The sequence below is a fragment of the Mandrillus leucophaeus genome, unplaced genomic scaffold (genome assembly GCF_000951045.1).
Source record: "Mandrillus leucophaeus isolate KB7577 unplaced genomic scaffold, Mleu.le_1.0 Scaffold187, whole genome shotgun sequence".
Classification (NCBI taxonomy): Eukaryota; Metazoa; Chordata; class Mammalia; order Primates; family Cercopithecidae; genus Mandrillus; species Mandrillus leucophaeus.
In genome coordinates, this window is record NW_012101887.1 from 1,961,114 (window position 1) to 1,986,388 (window position 25,275).

General features: G+C 35.2%; 1 protein-coding gene and 1 long non-coding RNA gene across 6 annotated transcripts in view; one reads left to right on the forward strand and one right to left on the reverse strand.

Annotated features, from left to right (window-relative positions):
• Window positions 1–25,275, reverse strand: part of MEF2C (myocyte enhancer factor 2C) — a 183,425-nt gene that overhangs the window by 143,951 nt on the left and 14,199 nt on the right. For 2 of the 4 annotated variants that reach the window (XM_011978009.1, XM_011978006.1), the window contains exon 2: window positions 21,947–22,043. The gene's annotated coding sequence lies outside the window, so the exon portion shown is untranslated. Of the gene's footprint in view, window positions 1–17,368; window positions 18,260–21,946; window positions 22,044–25,275 lie in introns of those variants that run through there. The other 2 variants (XM_011978008.1, XM_011978007.1) reach the window with 1 other exon arrangement.
• The window catches only part of LOC105538208, a 155,883-nt gene continuing 148,364 nt past the window's right edge, over window positions 17,757–25,275 (forward strand). Inside the window, exon 1 of one of the 2 annotated variants that reach the window (XR_001005858.1) lies at window positions 17,757–17,910. This is a non-coding gene — a long non-coding RNA (uncharacterized LOC105538208). Of the gene's footprint in view, window positions 17,911–23,739; window positions 23,906–25,275 lie in introns of those variants that run through there. The other variant, XR_001005859.1, reaches the window with a different exon arrangement.

Genomic DNA, 25,275 nt, shown 5'->3' on the forward strand with positions numbered 1-25,275 from the left:
GAACCACTTATCTAAGCTAACTGTTGAAAGGAAATCCAATGTTTTATACCTATGACCTTGTCACTTGGCATATACCAAATTTCAGTTATTGCCCATAGTCTTCTAATGAATTCTGTTTGTGAGAAACTTGGTTGATTTTAGTCTTTGGATGATTAAACTTTTAAAAAAGGCTTTTGAAATGCAATACTAGCTACATCACAATCCTCTTCAAGGAATATTACTAATAAGTTTATGCAATTATCTTTTATAGAATTAACCAACAGCTATAACTTCCTCCTCAGTCTTAGGGTAATCCAGGCCTTTAGAGTGAATAATTATCTCCTGCATATTTACAACTCAAATGGATATTAATATAAATAAGGTGTTTTATGGAGTCTTAGAGCGTGCTTTACAGTTAGAAGATTCCAAACAGAGAAAATTCAAACAACTTTAGTCAAAATCACATTCGGAAGTAGATATAACCGGCCTCAGGGGTTTTGCTGGAAAGAGAAGAATGAACACTGAGTGTTATCAATGGCACTTAATACTGCATAAAGCACACAAAACTCCCCCGCCAATGGGCATCATAAATGACAGGAAGGCTGTTTATCACTGTAATCAATTAATTCCAAATAATACATTGAATCCCCAAATCTTCAAGTCACATTTCTAATAAACAAATTTTTAAATACAGAGAGCATAGGTTATTTGCATATTTGCAAGGTAATCCAAACAAGCATTTCATTCTCTTCAACAGTGAAACAAAGCGGAAGCAAATGTAGTTACTTATATGAACTGTGGAAATTTGGCAAAGAATCCATGATATTAAAGATATGGTAGCTATTAATTTTGAAGTCCAAAGCTTGTATATTTGGTAATTCAGAAATGTCTGTGTCCCATTTGACCTCTGGCCAGCCTCTCTGTCCTCACTTCTAGTCAATAGTACGGCAATACTTTTATGAAAAAACAAGGACACTGTTTATTAGAAAAAAGAGAGTTCATATTGTTTCTCATGGTAAAAATTCTAAAAATGACCCTTTTCCGTTTTCAAAGGGTCTTTTACTGAATCCAGAAAAATTCAGTTAAAAGCTAAGAGCTATGCATTTGATGAATAAACTTGATATTATATTTCTTAGTTTTCAAATATAATATGACCTTGTTCTAACGCATCAGTAGTTATTTCACATCTAACTCTGGTTAGGTTTTGTTGTTTTCCTTTTTTAACTACAAAGAAAAAGTTTAAAGGTGTTCTTGAAGTTGAATTCTCTAGAATATCCATCTGCACTAATTAAATTTACTGAATAACTCCTGAAATCCATTTAATACTCATTTATAGACTCCGTCATACATCTCACATTTTAAAATTAAAACCATATAACTTACTATGATTCTTGCAAATGCAGGTTAAAAATTAAAACAGCTCAAGAAATGAATAGCGAAGTGGTCACTAGACAGTGATGACATAAAATGAGATTTTCCCATTTCAATTAAAGCTAATATTGTAGTTGGAAAAATATATTTTCGCAAATAGTAATAAGACATTGCTTGTGAAAAGATGATTTATCAAGTAGTTGATAATATATGTTTTTCTCGCTTCACATTAACAATGTGGAAATATGTATCACAGACCAAGAATTAATTCACTTATCTTTAAAAACAATATAAACATGTTTACACAAACTTAGTTATATTGTCATTCCAAGGTTACTAAATATTTTTCCCCAAGATGCCAGGCAAAATGAAGACTCAATAATTGACTCTTTCTTTCTTCCTGTCTAACAGATAAGATCATGTATGTGAGATTTTGGCTTAATAGGAAGAGAGCGGACTTGAGACTGACTATCTGGGTTGAGATTCTAGGTCTGCCATTAAGTGGGTAACTTTGGACAAGTTACTTTGCACATTTTTACCTCAATTTCTTCATCCATATAATGGGGATAGTAACTGCACCTACCTCATTAAGTTTTGAGGAATAAATGAATTAATGCATTTAAAACTTCAGGCCCATAGAACAGTGCTCAAGTATATGGTATGCTCTCAAAAAAATGTTAGCTGTGGTTTCTATTGTCTTATTATAATTAGCAATTCTTTCAAATTAATAATATAAGCTTTTAAACACATATCATAAAAGTTATTATAATTATTAGAGATATTTTGAGTAGTGACGCTGAAGAAAGTAAAAGTGGAATTCCTAAGTCATAGTTGAAAGTATCAATTATATTTATAGAAGATCAGTCCTACTTTCAACCACCAAGCCAGCAAGAATTGAAAACCAACTGGTCAACATATGTCGATGCAGATGGAAAAAGGATACAACTGTCTTTAAATTCCCTAAAGAAAGCTGAGTGGAGAGCCTTCTGGTCACTGCAGTCCAACCTATCATTACGCGTGCAGCGAGACTCTTTGATGGGTTTCTTAGTCTATGAATAATATATATTTTGGGGACAGTGTCACAAAAATAATCTGTCTTTGCTCCAAAAAGACCTATGACTAAGCAAACGCAAAGAAAGAATTACCTCCCAACCACAAAGGAGGGTGGTACCCCCTGTGCTGGAAATCAAGACAACTGGCAAAACTTTAAAAAGTATTTCTGAGATAAAAATGGCCCCACGGTTCATATCCTGGAGAACCAGCAACATTTCACGTTTCAAAACTACTCTTCCTTTGACTTTAAAAAATAAAGCTGGGGGAAAATATCTGATTACTTCTTTATGAGGCATTACTAAATAAAAAAGCCTACCTTTTTAGAAGATCTGGTATTTACAAGCATTTCACAAGGCAAAACACAACTGCAAATATTCAAGTTCGGTGAATATTGCTAAGAGGAGTAAGCTTTTCCCCCAGTGAAATTTGGGATGATATTTGCACTTTGAGTGATAGAAGATTTTAAGGATTAGTAAATCAGGATAAGTATAAATAAGTTTGCCTCTGGAGTTTTGTCTTGAAAGGATGTCACGTATATTCAAATTGCAGCAAAATAAACGATTCTGGTTGTTCTCCAAGTCCGTGTGACACCCCCAACCCAATACTGGCATAGTTAGTTAGTGAGGCCGTCTACTTTCTTGTAACAGACTACAATTCTCCCCTAACCCTACTGCTGATACTTTAAGGAGAAGAGAGAGAGGCTATGACAATCCACATGATTCAACTAGAACATTCTTATCAGTTCACCACCTATGATTCCTGGCCTTTTAAGCCAAGAGCAAATATTCCGAATTACCCAAAACAAAGCAATGAAATTACTTACAGGTTAGTTAAAAAGTTGAGTTATCTGATGTGTAAGATTACAGATAAATTAAAATGTTGGCAGAAAAAAGTGAACTCCAGAATTGTTCTTTATGATTCATCTTAAGTCTATGTGCTGTGTTCACATAGTCAAAAAACATTATAAAATCAACTTACAATAGGCACGTACACATTATAATATCTGAAATAAAACAAACAAGGATTCCTTTTTCTTTATGAAGAAAACTTACTATAACAAGCATGTGATAGAACTCCAGAAAGACAATTTAGCAATTAATCTATATGATGTGACAACAGTGCCAATGAGTTCCAACTGTAAATTATATTCTTACCATAATGACAAAATTGTTTCACAAAGGTCTTAATTTATATTGCTGGATTTGTCTATGTGACAATATATCAGTTTCATAATCATGTTGTGCCTTAAATGTATTTTGTAATTTTTCCCAAGGCAGAAATCTGAAACTAGTTTTCATATATATATATAAATACACACACACACACACACACACACAAAATGTTTCATTTGTACAAATTGTCATTCCTTAATATATTTTCTTAATCTGCATTTTTAGTGCATGTGAATTATAACTGATTAAAAAATGTCTGATTTTCCTGAACTTTGAGTTGTTCTCCAATTCAAAAATTGTTTTAAAATCCTAAAACTAGCACGTAAGTACCTTTCTAAAGTCTTCAATTCTGAGAGATATTTAAATACCGTGAACTGTATACAAAATGTAAATGTGTCCATTATCTATCTGCATATGCAGTACATACTTACTACACATGCTTGAAATTTCAAATTCTATTAACTTACTATACTTATGAATTCAGAAACGAATGCAACTTCCATTGCTCAAATTTTTTTAATTCACATAGTAACAGAAAAATTATTTTTTATGAAGACAGCTAAAACTGATTTTCTAAGAACAGTCAATAGAAATACAGAAATCTTAATGAACAAAAATTAATTTCATAACTAATTTTCTAGTATGCTTTTAAAACATGCACGCTTACAAAAACAAAATGTCATATTATTTTGTGAAAGGACAGTGTATCATGCGTCTCTATATGGACTAAGAACGTTTTGGTAGCTTAACTACTTTGGTTTTAACTTAATGGTGTCAAACACTTAGGGAAATCAGTATTATGTATCAGATCAAATAACTGGTACCTGTGGCCATATCCTAAGTATTCTATTACAATACATTTTTTAAACAATGTTTTTGACTTGAGTAGGAAGGTAGGTTTGCTTTTAGTATGAGGGAAGATATGTATTGAAGGATTATGCAGTAAATTTCATAATTGGAAATTTAATAATTTTATATAAAAATCTATGGTTATTTTAAACAATCCTATAAAAATTTACTCAGATTTAAATATAACACATTTCATAAAGATGTTTGTGAACTTTTAAAATTTTATTTTTAATGGAAAGTAAATATTTGGTCAAAAATATGTTTGGAAGAAAGCTTTTGGTCTATGAATATTATAAAAGTTTCTTAGAAATCTCTTAAGGCCTGAGCACAATAAAACTAGGGCAATGCATATATTCTCAGTTACTCTTTAAAAAAACCTGTAAAAGTGACTATAGTGGCATGTTCTGACACATTCTTTTCATAAACCGAACCCTGTTAGTGACAGCAGAACAGATTGTGTGCATCTGCTGGGAATGAGCCAGATGACAGTGGAAAAACGCACATGGATACCTTGGCACAGCAAATAAAAAATGGAGAAAAAAAGACCTGGAAGAGAAAGTGTTCAACTTTAATTGAAACATTCTTTCCAACATGATGAACATCATCCAACCACATCTTTTAGCCTGTCAATTTTACATATAAAAATGTGTTTTAAAGGAGTTCTTTGTAAATTAGAGCTGTTTTGTCCTCTCTCAGCACTAAATATTGACTCAGGTTTTGGGTTATTTCTTCAAATTATGGCAATGAAATAAGCATTAGGGTAGAAAAAGAGGCCAAACCACTCTACCACAGCCTCTACCAAAAACACTAAACTTATAAAAACCCTTTCAGGTTCAAGTCAAATTTTAAATATCTGGGGTAAGTTTTTGAATTACGTGGGTATTATATTGACAAGTGCCAAAGATGCCACAATTCAAATATTCTGCAAATGTGACTATTGTAAATGTTGCTTGCACTCAAGAGTGCTACAATATTTTATTTTATGCTGATCAACCACAGTATTGTTTAAACAATTGACTCAATAGCGGTAGAGAGGTCCATACATAAAAACAAAAGTGCTTCTATAAATCATATCAAGAAGTTTTCTCGGATGCTCTGATTACAATGAAAATTTATTCTATACAGTATACAATGCAAATTTTAAACTGAAGATGAAGTTGTTTAATAGATTAGTAGTCTGACTGAAGCAGCTGCAGTCAAAAAAAATTCTGGTGATTAACAGCCATTTTCCAGTAATCATAACCCTGGAAAGGGCTACTAAGTAGGGGGAGGGGGTTGCAGATGGGAATAATTCTCTAAGCCCATGTGCCTTAGAGGGCTCCATCATCTTCATGCAGACTTATTATTATTATTATTATTTTTAAATTAAAGCTTTTAGAGGCGTCCTTGATTGCAGTGTTGGGAGCTGTCCATGCTGTTTTACCATAGGGAAGTCCACTCTGCAAGTATTCCTTGCGCTGAGCACTCTTTATCCAGGCATTAAAACAGAGTTAGAAAAGAAAGCTGAAATGCAAGGTGCACACTAGAGGGGCATTATTCAAAAGCAGGAGAACAATTTCAAGTGGTTGCAACTCGCCAGGTTGTATAAACTGGGCATGTCTCATCGATATTACCTGACATCCAAAATACAAATTTTTTTGAGAAACTATGTGAACAGAAAAGCTGAACAAAGGGGTTTCCTGACACCAGTAATGCTCACATTTTTAAAATCTACATTTAACCTAAATTTGTTTGCAATATCAGAAAGTAATAATCCTCAGGTACAATTCTGCATTTTCTATACTTTGTTTTTTTTCTCATATACATAAAAATACCCAAATTAAGACAAGTTCATTTATTCATCATCTCAAAGTTGATAAACTGTGGTCATAATGAATAAGCCCTCAAATCTAGAGAAAAATAGGATAATAAGGGCACCATTTGCTAGTTATATTTTCTTTTCAAATAAAAAATGTATTTCCTCTTTATGGGAAAATACAATTCATTTATTCAACAAATATCTATAGAATGCCTATTATATGCAAGAGTTCTTGTGAAGGATTATAAAGACTAAAAGAACACACATTCATCATAAATTAATTCCATCTCTACATATAATGAAAGTTGTCTAATAAGAAAAATAAACAAAGATTTTGAATGTATACTTCAAAAGTGAATAATACTAAGAAAAAAACTTAGAATTCTTGGCAAGGCTGGTTACACCATTAAAATCACCTAATAACTGTACATGAAACACTTCCTCTAAACTGAACTTGCATCAAAACTAAGGAATAATCTATCTGCAATTCAGAACTTTGAGTAAATGACTTTTAAAATTCATGGATGGTATTATTTTGTTTCTTTGTTTCCATTTCTGGTTCTAAAAATAATATGATACTTATTTAATAACATCTAATCTGTGAAAGGTTTTGATTTCATTGGAGAAAGAAGTATATTGTACTTAGCAATCATTAGAATTGACCCACCACTGCGTAGGAATTACAGACTTGCTCTGAATATGACTCAAATTTAACTGACTGAAAGTATTATTGAAAAATAATTTTTAATAACCATCCCACCCAAAATTTCTAAATGATCATTAGCAGGAATGTAAAATGACTAAAATATAGTGTAATGCTATGATAATAATTTAGTAATTACTGATCATTTACATGTGTCTGTATTATGGTTTTATATCTATTATCCTAGTAAATCCTTAAAAAACTTTAAGAGGTGGGTGATTTTGTAACTCCCATTTTACAGATCCTGGAACTGGGGCTTTCTGGTCATTAAAACAACTGCCTAAAACCACTAACCAGTAAATGAGAGGTCGGCTTTTGAACCCAGTTTTGGTCGTTGTTCTTAATCATTACTCTTTATTGTTTATGGACATGTTTGTCTAATAGCGTAACATGTACAATCAAAGAAATGATATTAAGTGTGGAAATGGGGTCTCCAAACTCTTTATGGCTGTTTAAATGATCTTCTCTCTCTTAAGTGTATCTTCATCCTTTCACGCTTTATGTCTCTCTCTGCTCTCCCCCACCGATGCTCCCCACACTGTACACACACCGTACACAGACAGACACACACACACACACACACACACACTCACCCCGTTGGATTTCTGGTCCAACACTTACTTCATAGAGCAACCTAAAAGGCATAATTTGGTTGAACTTGCCCAATAACTGTACCACTTCCAGGGAGTTCATGAAGCTGTTCATGTTTGCCACGAATATACCATCAAGTGACTCTAAAGCTGCTGTTGTTCCTTACAAAGATGTGATCCTACAGCCCTGGCTGTTTCAAGATCAGTGTCTGCAGCTCTTTCAAATCATGGCATTGGGCTGTGATGAACCACATCAGTTTCTCAAGTGTAAAGAGATAAGTTAGCATCAAAAACAATTCTGTCGCCCATGTGTAGTCAAAACAAGTTAAAAGTGCACTTGCTTTCACAATGCCAAATACTTTGAAGCAAGAAGGAAGCTTCGAAACGAGAGAATCCAAAAACAATGAAAACGGAAGGAAAAAACACTGAAGTGAAGAATTCTCTGATTTTTTTGAAGCTATGAAATGAGAGAAGCGGAGAGAAAAATCACATAGCGCTCACTCTAAATCAAGCAAGATCAAACAGTCTTGGAAGGGATATTGCCGATTCATTTCAACCAAAGAGTCATAGGGAAACAAATAATGGGTATGAAGTATGTTACTCAGCCTTCTGCAAATCCATCAATGTTGCCATGGATTTTTTTTTTTTTTTTGATTTATGTAAGGCGGGAAAAATTCAAACATAAAATGGAAGAAAAAATAGTCAAAATTATTTCCTTTAACTTCTAACCTATATAGAGTCTAAGTGGACTTCCAATAAATATGAGAAATAAAAAAATAGATTCACTTAAAAATAGACAAATTTGTTAGACTTCATTTAGTTAAGAAAAATCATCCAGAATGAATTAGGTCTGGATTTACACAGTACCTTTTAAAGATATTAATGTTAACTGTAATAGAAGGGTGAAAAGATCTACTTTTTAAACCACATAAACCTTTACTAAAAGACCACCCAACAACTTAATAAGGCTCCTCAAATATGGATGAAAATCAGGTACCTTAAAGAAGTAATTGTTTTAATGGTTAACAGAGTTTAAGATTTCCCAAATTCTTGACCAGAGAATTACCAACTAGGTGAACCTCTAATAGAGTCAACGTTTTAATCGGGTATAGTTTTATCATATTTAAATAGAAATATAGTTTATTTTCTATTTTAAAATTTCCATTCCATACATGTGTTCAATAGTTGAAACTTTACAATGTATCTGACAATATTTACCAAGGGGTATGATTCAAATGATCCTACTGTTCCAGAGAATTTCCAAGAAAATAAAGAAATCTCTTACAATAGCCTAAATAGAAGCATAGTTTTAATCTGAATTTTTAAATATGTGTAATTTTCTAACAAATAAATGTCAAAAAGTATTGACTCATATCTATATTAGCATTTACAAAACAAAGTTTAACATTTTTTTCCTCCCTTGCTAATGGGCCTTGAAAAAGTACCAGGTATAAGAATATGCCATTGTTTTCATATTCTTATAAGCTGCCTTATACATTTTTTAAGATTTATGCTGTATTAATTTCTTAACAATTTATTGGGAACATTTGCATTCACAGAAAAATAGATGCTTGATATTTAAACATAATTAAAATTATCATTCTTATCTATTTAGGTTTCAAGAGAAATAAAATTAAATTACACTTAACTGTTGGTCTAATTTGGTCAATTTCATATAGGCAATCAATAATTAGTGTAGTGGGTTAACGACAAAGCTAACATTTATACACTATTCATATACTGTTAAATCAATAATTTAGTTTAAAAATAAAATTAGACCAAATATTTATTAAGTGGTAACACTTTCTCCTGAAGGCTCTCATTTAATACATTTCTAAAGAAGAAGGCTAGTTTTAGAAAGGTGTGCTGGCTGCACCTCATACAAATGAGAATTCTACTGATTGAAAGGAGCCATGGCAGCTAGAAATTATTTTTTTAATAGGATTTTTAAAAAATCACATGGGTAACAGTTGAAAATGTAACTGGTAATTAAAGCCTGCTTCTTAACAAATTTTTACTTTAATTTTTTAAGAAGTACAAGTTTTTAGACTATAGTTTCAGATACAAGGAACATTAATGCAGATATTTAGAAGTCAATTTATTTTGCATTGTATTAAACACATTACTTACACTGTACCTTTCAAATGAAAAGCATAAAACTAACGCTCACATTTTCTCCCTCTGTATTCTGTATTTTGACCCCTAATAATCATTTAAAGTGTGGGTGTTTATCAATAAAAATTATTGCAGCACCACACATTGTGGTGGAACATTGCTATTTCCCGAGATAAGTACAAAAAACCTCAATGCTAATTTGCATCACAAAATGATCTAACATATCTGGAATATAATGCACAGGCTTCATTGAAAAGAAACCATTACATTTTTCTTTGTGAAACAAAAAGTACAGATATCTGATTGGGTCTGGGTGTGCTGGAGGTAGGGGGTGGGGAAGAGGTCTCATTTTCTATCTCACACCTATTGTTTTATGCATTCTAAACTGCTATATGGGAATAAAAAGGAAACATACTGAATCCACTTTGCAGTTAATGTCTTAGTAATTTAAGAGGCTGAATTTTCAAGTTAAAGAGGGAAAACATTATGCTTTTCCTTTCCCAAAGCTATTTCCCCTATTTCCCAGGAAGAAGGCCCTCTGTTCCTTACCCTATGCAGGGGGGAAAAAAAGGACATTACTTAGGGCTGAAATCACTCCGAGACAGAAGAAGGGAAGTTTATGATGTGGCACTGTGCACAGTATCTGGTCTGCAGCCAGTAAGTTTTCATTTTGTAGCTCTGCTTCCAGTACCTGCCCTGCATATTCAGGAATAAAAATATACCAGAGCTCTACCTGAAAAACTGTGGATGTTACAAAGAATTAAAAGAGTTTATTTTTCTTTCTTTATCCTGAGTGTAATTACTGTTTTTAAAGAAGAAAGAGCTGAAACTATAGTAACTGGAAGTTTTTTTTTTTTTTCTTTCCTTTTTAAACTCCTCAAACTACCTTCCAACAAAGCCATTTAAGTTAAATGGTACATTTACAGACTCACCTACATGAAGGATATAACTTAAAACATCTGCTCAGACACATACGTTCTGTTCAGATATAAAAAATGTGGCAAAATTTTTTTAAAATATAGGACCACTATATTCTTAAAATGTGTGTTCTTCTCTGTGTGTGTGTTCATTCATTCAAGAGATCTTTGACTGCAATTAGGTAGTCGGTCCTATAAAGGCTTCCTTGTGTGACCATAATTTCTAAAAGTAAAATGCTCCAGTGAATATTTCTGCTAAATAATCACATCTTCAAAATTACTTTAAAGAAATTACAATCCCTCATGTTACATTAAGCAATAATGCCAGTTTTCCATAATATGCCTTGGTTGTAAGCACCTTATTCAGGGTCAACAATTAATTAGAAGACAAAAAGTATAAATCGCGTGTTTATTAAGTAGCAGGCAAATTTCTTTGTCTGTCTCAACGTATTTACGTTAATGAATTTATTTTCTTATTTTGAAAATAAGCATATTTAAGCCAAAGCTGCCTGTCTTCGGGGTTTGGGGAAGGATGCACATTCTCTTGCTATCCTTCTAACTTGCTGAAAGAATCACAGGTGTGAGAAAAAGACGGGGATAGTTCTTGGCTGTTTTTTTTAAAAAACACTTCACATTCTATCGAAGGACCACATCCACTTCTTTTTAAATACAATATGCTAGGAATCCATAGTATCTGAGAACAATTTATATGAATTCTTCATGTGCATCTTATCTATGACAACAAGATAGAAGAGGAAAACCAGACCACCACGCTCATGATGCTATTTGCAAAAAGCAGGTTCTCAAAAGGGACTAATTTGAAGATCAGATAGTTCCTCCAGCCTCTAAAAACAAGTTTTGAGTGTTTAATTCAAATCACTGCTTGAGGACTTGCACTGTCATTCTACATGAATCTCAACACTTGCAGGAGGAACAACATTGCTCCATTCATTTCAAATTTTCAGCATTAAGAATTAATAAAGTCTCTATAATGTCTGCATTATTTAACAGTAATGATTCCTGAAGAAATCTGCCTGTAATAGGCTTACTGTTTTTATTGCTTGTAATGTTATCAATTTCCTTTTCAATGCCCTCGAAAGATTCTCTTCATGTGCTTTGAACTTTGTTTACATTGGCTGTATTTTAAAAATACATACCAAGATTTAACTTGCACAATAAAATGACAATGTACAGCAAATGAACTATGGTGATGACAAATAAATGTTACTCATATCACCTGAAAGTAAACCATGAATTTATATAACATGTATCACATAATTTCCATATTTAATAAGAATATGATTTTTTGCAGTAAACATTAAAATAGTATCAACGAGATGCGAGATAATAGTATATTGAATAGCCTTTTCTATAATCTTAGTTTTACAATGGTATTCTTTGTCATAGAACATTCTTTAATTATTTTTCTTACACGGACAAAAATAACATAAGAACATCAATGCTATCTTCATATTCTTAAAGGAGAGGGGCAAGGAATGAATGCTTCCAGCACCCTTTATTTTGTTAGGCCTCAATATTGTCTGTAAAGTAACATGGTTACTACAAAATTCTTGATTTGAGCAAGAACAAAATTATTACAGTGTACTTTACAGTTATTTCATGCATGAATGTTAAAACATACTGAAATTATAAAACTTTCATATACCTTTTTTCAATATTCAGTGTAAGATAGGCTGTCAATAAGAGCTGCTTTAAAAAAAATTGACAATTTTCTTTGCTCACTAACTATAGGAGATCATTGCAAATTATTTTCTTTCTCATGCTGCTATTCACTTACATACTGCATATTTGCTTCAATTCTCCAAGGGAAGAAATGTGGCTCTTGTGGGAAAGGTCCACCCCTTTCTACATGTTTGCTTCCTTGAACGAAAGGAACACACCCCCTTACATTCTTTGAAATGTGTCCAACAATTGTAATAGCACTGTATTATTGACTAAATTAGAAAATCTTAAGTGACAGTCAAATATTGTTAATACGCTGTGTATTCTGAGTCAGGAGACCTAAATGACACACACACAGATAACAGAAATGAAGTTCAATCAAGTATCTACACTTGGATGCTTAGAATGTTTGTGTTAGTAGAAGAAACTCATGAATGTTTTTGTGTACATGTATGTTGTATGACACCTCAGGAAGAGGCCCATGAATGTTACAAGTTTTTGACTGCCTCCTTTCAATTTAAGACCTATTAGAGGAATTACCCCTTTCTTTCATAATTATAGTAGAGAAAAAATATTTAGAAACTTAGCAAGTAGAATCAGAGAGCTGTTTGAAATCACAAATGTGCAAAAGTATCACAGGTCTGCGCTTATCATCCTAATGGCAGAAAACTCACACCAAAGTTGGTACCCACTAACTTCTACCTCATTAAGGCAAGCTGCCGGTCATTGGATATTATGTTCTAACAGGACTTCCCATTATGTAGAATAATGTATTTCCTTCCAAGGCAAGTTTTTCTTTTGTTGTTATTTTCTAATAAAGTAATATACTCCACATTTATAGAAAATTTTGCATTTATCTTTGATTTTATCTTTTCTAAATATTCTTTTTCTTTATTCCACTTTTACAAAGAAATTTGCAAGTGTAAAGATACAGCAGGCAAAAAAAATTATATCTCTTTTAAGATATTTTAGTGTTTAAATGAAATGGATAGTCCTTGTGCAATTTATCAGGCATTTCAGAATGAACTCAACTATATAATTAATTCCCAGGCCTACAAAATGGAAGCTTTGTTATTTGCCTGTGTTTCTCACTTGAAATAAGAGTGAATATATAACTGGAACTCAAGGTAATAAACTTATTAAAACTTAGTAAGATATTGTTATGGTCAAAGAAAACCCGCAAGTACGTGCCACAAATCCACTCAGAAGAAACATCTCATTCACTAAAATTTTCTATCTTATTATAATAGTGCACAGAAAATTAAACACATAAATATTAATTTTATGTATCACAGATGATGTAGGCAATGAAAATGCAATGTTTACATTTATGGATGACTCATTAGTGTTTTATTGTGTGAAACACTAGGAGGCATCAGTTGGGTGAAAAAGGACTTCAATTTTAGAAGAAGCAAGAAATTACTGTAAAGTTGGGTGTGTAAGAAGTTAAGATTTTTTAAATGTTATTATGTAAACCAAAACTTTATTCTCTGAAATAAACCCTCAAAACATCATATTCTGTTGTAAAGAATGACCTTTATATAACATTCATGATATATATATATATATATATATATATAATTTGACCAATGAACTTTTACGAAGATATATTTCAGATGTATGGATTCATAACTGTGTAATTACACATTTTTATGTAGAATATATTTGGCAACAGAATAGCATAATGGACATTGACTATTATGAATTTTCTGCTGAATTACTCAATAACATGAGTGTATGTTTTATTTCTGGCAAATTCTGTTTTGTGCTATTTATAATGCCTCTGAAAATGTCTAATGCATTTAAGTCTTACAATACCTGCTTCGTGTAAGCAGACAATTTGATGTTTGTTCATAAAGAAATGATGGAACTTAAAATTTACACAATGAGGACATAGATAAAAAAGGACATGTTTTCTCTTACTTCACTACTGAAAGCCTGTCATTTGAAAACTGAATTTTCCATTGTTTGAATGGTTCATAATGATGAAGCAACAGGGTCAAAGTATACTTATCTAGCAATCATTTGAAATTGAGTGTCTTGCCATTCCTCAACAATCAGCTTTTATCTTTGACCTATCAAAATAACATGTGAACTATGTAATCTGCCTTTTGTAAGGTGCATAGACTCTGTTGTTGTTCCTGGTTTTGTGAATCACCTCTGTAATCTGGTTTGATTTCCTAAAGGTGACAGATCTCGGTGAACAGTCAAGCTTTACTGAGTGCAAGATAGTCCACGCGCCTATGAGATTAAGGTACAGTGCTAAGGACGGGGATCTTAATTACCTATCTTTCCACATGCAGCATACTGATGAAACATCAGTGATTAAATCACTTCATCGTGTCCAGGCAATCACCACATTAGTATAGAATGAATATGTGTATTTTGATAAGTTTTAGATATTAATTTGTGTGGCATTTTCTCAGAGGATGAGCTTTTGAAAAAGAAGTGTAACTTTATTAATAATCTCTTTACAGTCCATCTTGTGACCATGAATTACATATTAAATTCTTCTACGTTGCTTCGAATCATGTCCCCAAAGCCAGAATTCTCTGTTTAATAATTATGTCTTTGTTGTTATGTAGCACAAGTATTGCTGCACAGCTATTTCCCCATTTTTGTCACTTTCTGAGATTTCATAGACTCAAATTATACCACACTTTAGAGTTGAGAAATAAAACCACAAAATATACTTCAATAAACAGAAGAAAGTTTTAAAAGATAATGTTAAGATATGCTAAGGAGTTATTCAGTGCTGTTCTTTATACAAGAAGTTTAAATACAATAAATTATTTATTAGAAAGATACATTTGCAGTGTTATGCAATTTATTGATTCCGTTAAGTTAGGGCCAAGGAAAAAATTTCAGGTATTATTTCCCCCAAATTTTGCAAAATGAACATGTTTACAAAGAAGAAAAGATGCAAGTTGCCTCTTGTTATCTAAGTTTCATGGAGTTATCTAGTATTAAAGGGCTTCTATCTTGAAAAGTTAATATCGGTGATTGCACACTTTTAAAATATGAATAGCTCAGAAAAGGTGGAAAACTGTTTTTATTATAAATTGCTCATTCGTTATTGAAATAAAAAACAAATTAACATTTAATAAAACTGACACTTTAATATTATCTTTCAATATATTCCACATGCACAGCAATCAGGATGTAAATGGTATAATTAATGAGTGAAGTAAAATGCTGCCTTTCCTAAGCCTGAAAAAAAGTCAAACATTCCAATGTTGTGTGAATTATATTAATAAAAATAGTAGATTTTTATAAAATTTAGTAAAACTTGAAGTACAGATAACAGCCACCTACTGCCTGTTTGACGGGAGAATCAAATTTTAAGCAAATGTTATGTTTAAAGACTGTTTTAATGAAAACTTTTAGAATTGAGTTAGTAGCCGAATACACAGCTAAATGTACTTTTCTATAGATTGAATGAGATATTTAAAATATTTCTTTCCTCTTGAAATTGGATGTTAGATAGGGACATCTCATTTTACCTATCAAGTTCTGAGTCTTGCTTTAGAACTACTTCTTTTAACTTAAATAATTTCATGCATACACTGGTAGACAATAATATGGCTTTTAACAGCATTATCTTTAATTGAAACTGATCAAGAAACAAAAATACTGCTTATACCATATTGGTACATACTGAATGTTTTTAAAGACTAGCCAAAACTGACATTATTTTTTTAAATTAAATAAGATGTTTTAGTTTCAAATTAGAGATTGTTGATCTATTTAAAGCTAAAATTGGTATGCAATACGAGGTTAAACGGGGTTCACAGGTGGTCACATTTCCATGTCCTACCAAGTCTCTAGGGACTGGAGTTATTATACTCCACATAAACATCTTTACTCTGCAACCACAATTCCATTGCAAGGTGCCAGTGAAAGTAGGCTGGTCACTTTTTTTTTTGGACTGGTATAATGAGGTGGCTGGAGTTTCCTTTATAGCACTTAGAAATTATATGCAGTCCCCAAGCATTTCATAAGACAGTTACTATTAGAGTTAGTTTCAGATTCACAATAGTAAAACGCACTTTGTGTCAAAGCAATTCTCCACTGAGGACCGGTTAAGGAACTGGCAGAGAGCCCAATTCGACTTATTATACTGTCAGCATTTACATATAAAGTATTTTATACAAAAGACACGCATTCCTAAAATGTGACAAAAAAAGGCTTTCCCCAAAGAATGATAACTACTGGACTTAGAATAGTCAGAAGTGATTCAGACATAAAATTTCCTTTAAAAATCAATAGCCATGTTCAGGGAAGGAAGATAACATTAGCATTAAATGTAAATACTTCTATAACATTTAATAATACAATAAACAACGTGTCACATCTATATATACTTCCTTTGTGCCAAACTTTATCATTGAGTTTGGTAACTTTCATTCCAAGTCTAAAGAGAAGGCAATTTAAGTGACTTAATCTTGCTTGCTTTTAAACGGCTATATATTTGACTTGACCTGAACAGCAAACTATATGCTGAAATCGAACGTGAATTGTGAAATGTGTAGACTATCATGGCAGGGATATTACCTTTTGTCCACAACAATTAAGAATCCTTCTGTCAAGCCAGCACTTTGGTGAGGGAAGGAAATGCACAAAGGTATACTCTGACAGACAGCCATGCTTTAGCTCCAACTAATCCCAAGAATTAGTGGCTCAGAAGCATAACCCAGGGCAAATCAGTGTCTTTGGGGGACTCATGGGAGCATCTTTCCACAGTGAACTAACTGCTAAATCTTAAGGCATCTACTTCAAGGTCACAGAACATGCTGTGAAACATTAAAATCCACCAGGCTCCACACGCTCCACCATATCAAACATGCTAATGACGTGAACTAACTTCATGAAACTTTAAATACACTGGTGTGACAGGAACGAGTCAGGAGTGATTTCAATAGCTGATGGCAAACGGATACGACTATCTAAAAAGTTACTTTTAGCAACAAACAAGGAAATCATGGAATCTAACGAAAAGAATGCACAACGAACCTCAACTTCAGCCTTCAAAAAAGGCACAGGGATAGAAAGACACAGTGCCGTGGAATACATTGATGCAGATTTTAGAGACAATACCCGGGTTTTCTATTTCCTCGAGAAATGTCAGGGGTACTTACATGAAGGAAGACCCGATCAGATTAGTCCTTGAGATATTTTCCTTTCTTAAGAGAGAGAGAGAGAGAGAGAAAAAAAAAAAAAATAACAACAATAATCTTTACTTCGTCCAGCGTTGAAGTGCTTCTCCACCTGATTCAAACATGCAGCCACGGCGACCCACACAGAACCTTCAAAGTCAATCCAATAGCAGCCCGAAGATGTCTGGGTGTACGCGTGTGCTCAAGTGTCTGTGACTGCGAGCAGAGCGAGCAGAGAGCTGGAGACGATGTGTGCGTGTGTGCGTGTGTGCGCGCGCGAGGGGAGCGCGCGCGAGGGGGGGGGCGCGGGGCCGCGCATTCGCGCCCGCCGAGGCCGCTCCGAAGAGGAGGAGGAGGAGGAAGAACGAGGAGGAAGAGGAGGAGGAGGAGGAGGAGGAGAAAGTGGCTCTCAGCGGCCGGTCGGATTAAAAGTAACCAGACTCGTCCAGAAAACTGCGTCCAGGAAGGAAGTGACAGAAGACGAATGGGAAAAGGAGAACAGCTCACAGCGTTTGAAACATCGCGTAAAAAAGACTGGGGGTGGTGGGGGCGGGGGGATGGAAGGATACTGGGAGGGGAGACGGGGGTGGCAGGGAAGACTGAGCACGAAGGGTTGGGGTTCTAAGCAGCACGTCCGATGAAGTGTCTTTTGCCTCTTTTTTTCCCCCCTTTATTTAATTTTGTCCTTGCCTTTGCTTCGCGCTGCCTTTTTCTCTCCGTCTCTCTCTCCCCCACAATCCCAAACCGTTGACTCTCCTCGCGAGCTGGAGAAATCATCAGTTTCACTCTTGCAAAAGGGGGGCGGGACTAGACCTCGGAGCGTTTTAATAAAACAAACATACAGCAGCTCCCTCCTCACCCCTCCAGTCTCAACTAGATTGATAAATTACTCCACTACACTACTTTAATTATGTATATGGTATGCAGAATAAATCACTGAACATCAGTACCTCAATCAAGCACTTTTAAATGATAATTGCATCTTGGTGAATCAATCTTTCCATTCCTGACATTTTGCTAATTTTAGTTTTACGGTGGGGTAATAGCACATGCCATACGCAAACCTAATGACAATTCTTTATTGCACGAAATGAAGACAACACGGCGAGCTGCGGCTCCCTGCTCCTCTCCCGGCGCCTCCGCGGAGGACGCTAGAAGAGAACCTAGTCTCCCGCTGCGGCGCGCTCGCTCTCCGGGGACGCTGCGAGCCAGCCAGCAGGAAAGTCCTTCTAAAGTCGGAATCTTTCCTCTGACCAATAGGAGCGCGACCCTAATAGTTGCTCTTGTGACTTTTCCCCCTTTTGGACACGCGTTAGCCACTTCTCTCTTCCACCGGTCGGTGCGCTCCTCCGTTACTCACGCGTAAAAGCCACGGTCCAGGATGTCTGCAGCACTCGATTCCAGCGTGCTTTTCCTGCACGCCCAGAAGTCGCGGTTTTCACCCTAAGAGGTTGGAGCGCTAGAAAGCGAGCCGAAAGGTTTCTCTAATGTTAGTAATGTACGAAATAATAAAATAATTACCAGTATTTGACATCTCGACTCCATCACGGAGCCATGAACTTTCTAATCAGTTTGGAAATATTTACCGAGGCAGCAGCTTCCTCGGAGTTCCCCCCCTCCCCCCACTCTGTCTTTTCCACACCTTACTGGACTTCATCCAGGTCATTAACATGTAAACCAAGCCAACTTCCCAAATGCATTAGGCTACCCTAGCCGATAGCTGATGACTTCACTTATCCTGAAGAGTTTCAGCTGCACAGGAAGCAGAAATAGAGACTGATAAGGGAGGATACTTATGTTAAGGTTAAAGCATGATAAACACTTTTTCTTACATATATATATATATATATATATAGGCTTTAATATTTAGGAAAGGCTACTAGAGATTGGGCACCTCCCGCCCTAACCAACTATTAATATATACTATGCCCAATAAAGCCAAAGATAAAATACATAAACTAGTATAGAATCATTAAAAGACAAGATTGCATGCCAGTAGAATTACAGATGACATAAAATGTTTAAACCAAATTAATTTTTAAAAAAATATTGTGAAAGCAAGAAGGGAAAATTCATAGAACATAGAATGTATGAGAGTAGACAATAGGAGTATATTGAAATATCTAGCTAACTGAAGATATTTCCTCACTTTAGAAAATTCATTTTAGCACTAAGTTTAACCCAATGACTAGCTGTATTTCCTGTTAAGTTCAGCAATATGCCTGCAGACGAGTGTTTTAATGTAAGAGGACAGTATGGTTCAAAAAGCCTCCTGCTTCAATGTAGGAGGTATTTGATGTGAGTAGCTTCTCTCAGAAGAGTGGGCTCAACATTTAGGGAACAGTCCCAAGGCTTCACTTAAAAGGGGAAGATTTATTTTATAGGCAAGTACAACTAGATCTGAACAATCTTCAAGCTTCCAGCTCCTCATTGTGACTATCAGCACAACTAAGACCATTCCCTCCCTTTTATTATAGGAATGCATCACAAACTGTCACAAAGCAAAAACCATCTGAAATAGTAGTATTTCTTGCAGATTAGTATCTACAATGTATTTTGTTTGCCGGTTTTTCAAATGGTGAGTTTTCCATTACCATGAATTCATTTTAATAATATGGCAGAGAGCATCTATATCAGGTTTCCATTCAAAGTACAACTTCTCTGAAAATCCAAAAATTTAAAGGGCAAAGATATTTTGAATACTAAGATACGTCTATATATGGTGGTAAAAATAAAATTAATTTTCTTCAAGATTCACAAAGGTCCTGAAAAAGCAAAGCATTTGAAGGACCATCTAAGTTTATTGCCATAATGCCTAAAATTAATGCAGTGAATTACAACAGTCTATTTGACATGAGCAAACACATAGCCAAAACATGAATTTCAGCCCTGCTGTTTTTGATGAATTATAGAGAGTATTTCTGTTTACCACAGTACACTTCAGTTTTAGATTTTCTTTCAAAAAGAAATTATTTTATTTTACCTTTTCATATTTTAATTATTTAATAATAAACATTATAACAAACCCATAATTATCAATGATACTGCAAGCATTCAAAAGTAAGTATAACTCCACACTGGATAATTTGAAAATAATTTGGATCTGGAATGTATCACTGTTGGCCTTTTAAAATATAGGATTTTCCCCTCAGCAGATTTAGCTTCTTAATTATGTGTGACCTAAGTTAATATTACCATTAGTTTTCTTCCCATGAGCCTTTAGAGTTGAAGCAGAAGAGAAGAGATATGAAGACATATACAATAGAAAATCGCCTGAGATTTAAAATTATTCATGAGTAATCCACAAAGTAGTTAATCCAGAATGTGCTTTGTATTCTTTAAATACTTCTGGACTTTTGGTTTCTGTTTTTGTTTTTGTTTTTTCTTTAACTAAAATCAACCTGATCCTTGCCATCTAATGATACTTGGTCAGGATCAGACTATTTTCTCATGTAGGGAGGAGCTTGTACTAGGTGTCAGGAGACCTGGATTCTCTATCTAGTTCAAAATTTGTGCCTTACTAAGGGATTTGTCCTTTCTAGGCTTCAGTTCGCTTATGTGTTAAATGAGTTCTGTAACCTATTCCAGTTCTATGATTGGAAAACAGAAAATATTTCTACCCTTTAAACCAATTGGAAGGTAGGGTCTATCCAGTTAAATAATAGGTGACAATTCCTTTAACAGAAAATTATGTCTGGGATTGATGTACTAGCTTTTTTTTTTTTTTTTTTTTTTTTCTAATCACCAAACATTTCCTACATTAAATAGTAAATGCTTTATTGTGAATGTAAATATAGAGTCACTTGTTTTTCCCTCAAAATAATTATATTTAGCAATATATTTAATTAAAGTGTCATAGAAGTTACAGAGAGCATGCTCCTCGGGATTTTAACTACAGGGAAAGCTAATATTGCAATTTCTGTTCAGAGCTGCATACCATCTTACTCCATCCTCCTCTCTTCACTACTTCCCTACATTAAAGCAGCGGTCCACTAAAGCCCTGTGCACTGGGTCTGCCTGCTTTTAAGCCTGGCCCACGCTGGGTGTAGCTCTTGAAGTGAGCTTTAAAAATTATTTTAAAGTGAACTGGGGCGGTTGCCACAGCAACCCACCCTGAGATGAAGAAAGGCTATAGATTAATCTACCCCTTAAGATTATTCAACTGTATAATATTTGTTCCTCAGTCAGAATACTTTTAACACAAACATGGTAAGTGAACATCGTAGTTTAGAAAGATCTAAAAAGCAGTGAGACACAAATTCCAATAGCATTACATATTTTAATCTTTGTCTAATTATAGTATTGATGATACACAGGACTTCCCATGAAATAGATTAATTGTTTAAGATACAGTACTTGCAAAAGTAGGCCCTGAAAGGTGACATGATCTTTAAGCAAAATGATATGTCATTGCTTATAATATAAAGTGTATTGTGGTCATTTAACTCTTTATTATTGTTACACACGTCTATTCTGTAAATACCTAAGGCCAAGGAGTTTGGCAGTTCTACCTTTATGGTAACTCTGTGGTAAATGATAAAAACAAATGTGAGCACTCACCACATACACTTCTTTACTGCCACAGTCATTTGCCTTCCGTTCTTTACTTCATCTCTTCATAGAAGTTACTTCACAGTTTGCAACTCTTCTTTGGCACCTTCAAATGTGGAAGTGCAAAAAAGTATATAGTATTTTGTTAATGCTGATATGAAAGTACTTTCAAATAGATTTATTTCTAAAACTTCTAACCTGAAGTAACAATACTTCGATTTTAAACCAAAGTGTTTTGAATATAAGATTATTGAAATTGTCATTTATTGTGATAACAATCTTCAATATAAAGAGTGCCAAATATCTAAATTTCAAAAATTCACTAGGTGCAGCATTAACCCAAGCAGCATATACAGCATGTGGACTGTCTGTGATTGAGCATTTGCAATATACAAAGGATTTGTTATTTCAAGACAGGGTTTACACATATCTAAGGAGTCTATATTTACCTGTATTTCTGTACCTTCAGTTTTATATCTGATAGAGAATTACAGAAGAATGTCAAATCCATTATATCCGAAGCTAACACAATTTGTCAAATTGGGAAATGTTTGCAATGCAGTTGAGGTTGCTGAGAGGGCTTATTTTATGCATTGCCTAAAGGCCAATTTAAAATACTTTGGAATTAGTGATGTGTATTCAGTATGGTTTATAAATTCTATTACCAATAATACCTTATTCTTCCAAGTAGTGTTTAACTGTACTGAGCACAGACAAATGCTCCTGTGTTCTGATTTCTGTTTTAGCCTAGCTTTCCATGACTTTGTGCACACAAATGAACGTTTCCTTGGCTTCAGACTGAGGCTAGTCCCAGAAAGAAAACCAGCCTTGAGACACTTCAGACCAGGATGGTCAATATCTATTTTCCCATTTGTAATAGCAAGAGGACTTTGCATAGTGAAGAATCATTTATAAAGCCTCTATATTTGGGTTGACATCTCTGAGGTTTATTTTTAAGTTGCTTCAGAGTCAAAGAGAAATGAAGAATTTTGGCCAGTTTTATTTTATGGGTGTTAGTTGAGTTTAGTTTTTTAGGCTCAGGCCCACAGTGAGTGAGTCCAGACTTGGTCTTGTAGTCACTACCAAGTGATTTGGTGAATTCTCTTCCTTCCAGTTGCGCTTCATTTTACAGTCTAAAGTGAGAATCATAATACACATCTCCCAGGGCCTATTCACCTTACAGAAATGCAATCTTCATGAAATAACATGAAGGTATGGTAAGGATTTTTAAAAACGACACTACAAATTATGATACATTTCTTCCTTTTCCTGTAATCAGTATGTCCAAATAAGGCTTGATCAGTAATTTGCTTGCAAGTGTGTGGCTGATTCAAAAATACCCACATGCATGACTAAATTTAATGCGACTTTACCTTTACTTACAAAATTGTTCAATGTTGTTCATCGGAACATTGATTCTATCCCATTTCTTGAAATATCACAGAAACCTTCAATTCAAGGAATGGATTTTCACACTTCCCCTTTTAACTGTTTCTTCTAGATACCTTACTATGTGTGTGCTTTTTCATTTTAAAAAATGTTTACCCGGGGTCGGGGTAGAAGTGGGGGTTAAAAATCTCGTCCTGCGTTTTGGTGCCCACTTCTTTGTTTGGAAAGCAGAGCGCTGGGACTCAATCCGGGCGGCCCTCAAAGACCCAGACGAGGGACGCCTCTGGTTTCAGCAACTCACTCCGCTGAGTTATTGATTGCAGGCAGCAACAATCCCTCCGGTTGATTTGTGTGAAAAGTGAATCCGCGCTGGCTGGGCGTTCAGCAGAGGCGCAACAGCCGCAACGCCATCCAATTATTGCCGATCCTCCCCTCCAACACTGCTCTCATCACCTATATACTCTTTTCTCTGCCCGTCTCTGCTTCCCCCCACCCACTTTTCTCCCGGGCCGACGGAGCTGACGGGGCGGGGGTTCCTTCCTTGGAGTGTTTCTAGAGCTCGGAGGCTGCTAGTAGGGGGTGAGTGCGCCACGTGCGTGCGCCACGGGCGAGCAGGAGGCAGACTCTGGCTCTCCTGGGGACCTGCTGGACCTGGGTGCGATGACTGGGCAGCCACGCTGGTTTGGCACGGGGAAGAAAGGGGGTGTGCCGACTTGACTTTAGTTGGGGGTTGGGGAAGTCACGGCTGGGGGAAAAGCGTCCGGTGGTTTGTTGGTAAAGAGGGTGCGTGGTGGGCTCTGGGGAATGGAGGAGGGCGCAACGGCTGTGGGTGGACTGTGGAAACGGGCGGTGGCAGTGCCGGGGTAGTTGTCTTACTGGTCTGGTTTTGGGATCCTGGGCTGGAGACATGAGATCCCAAAGAGCTGGGGATGGGCTCAGAGCGACCCACGAAAATACAAGGGGCCAAGTAAAATGAACCCAGCCATTAACAGTGCACAAAGCGCTGGCACACGGTCCACGTCTGGTGACGCAGGCTGCCCGAAGCGCTCCAACCATTTTGCAAGCCTGGGAGAGCAAGAGGGGCTCTGCAGGTCTAGCCGCCGCCCCTGTCCGGCTCTGGCCAGTCGCAGTTTTTCACCTGACAGACCAATAGGAAAGAACACGGGTCCCAACTTGGACTTTATAGTCTGAGCTCTCAGCATCTAAGGAATTATTTTTCAAAAAAACAAAAGCCAACTCCTAGCTCTATGAAACTCGTGTGTGAGTTTTGGCTAGGAAAAAGCCACAAAGTAGAGCAAGAAGTAGGGTATTCAGGATAAAACACACACTTTAAAGACAAAACAGAAAACTTCCTTTCTCCTTGTACCCCCTTTATTTGTTAACACAGGGGAACGGTGCTGGGATGTCTTGCAAAAATGCTGTCACTAAATACAGATATCTGTGCTGTTCTTTAATCTGTCTGGGGAGCTGTTCCAAGGGCACCAAGCATGGTGGAAAGATCGATGTTCCAAAGGCATTGTGGAATACTCAATTACACCAAAGGTGTAAAAACGTTTATGTTACCATGTTCTTGAAACATTTAGCAGCTACCAAGATGGTAGCTATTTAAATTAATTAAAATAAGATAAAAATAAGAAATTCACTCCCTCAGTTCCACTAGCCATATTTCAAGTGCTCAGTAGCCACATGTGGCTCCCTTATTGGACAGCAACGTGTCAAACATTTCCATCACTTCATAAAGTTCTACTGGAGAATGCTGCTATAGAGTTCAAAATGAATGCTGGTTAAAAAAAAAAAAGAATAGGAAGGAAGGAGAAAGAGAGAGGGAGAGAGAGAGAGAGAGAGACAAAGAAAAAAGAAAGAGAAAGAAAGAAAGAAAAGAAAGAAAGAAAGAAAGAAAGAAAGAAAGAAAGAAAAGAGAGAAAGAAAGAAAGAAAGAAAGAAAGAAA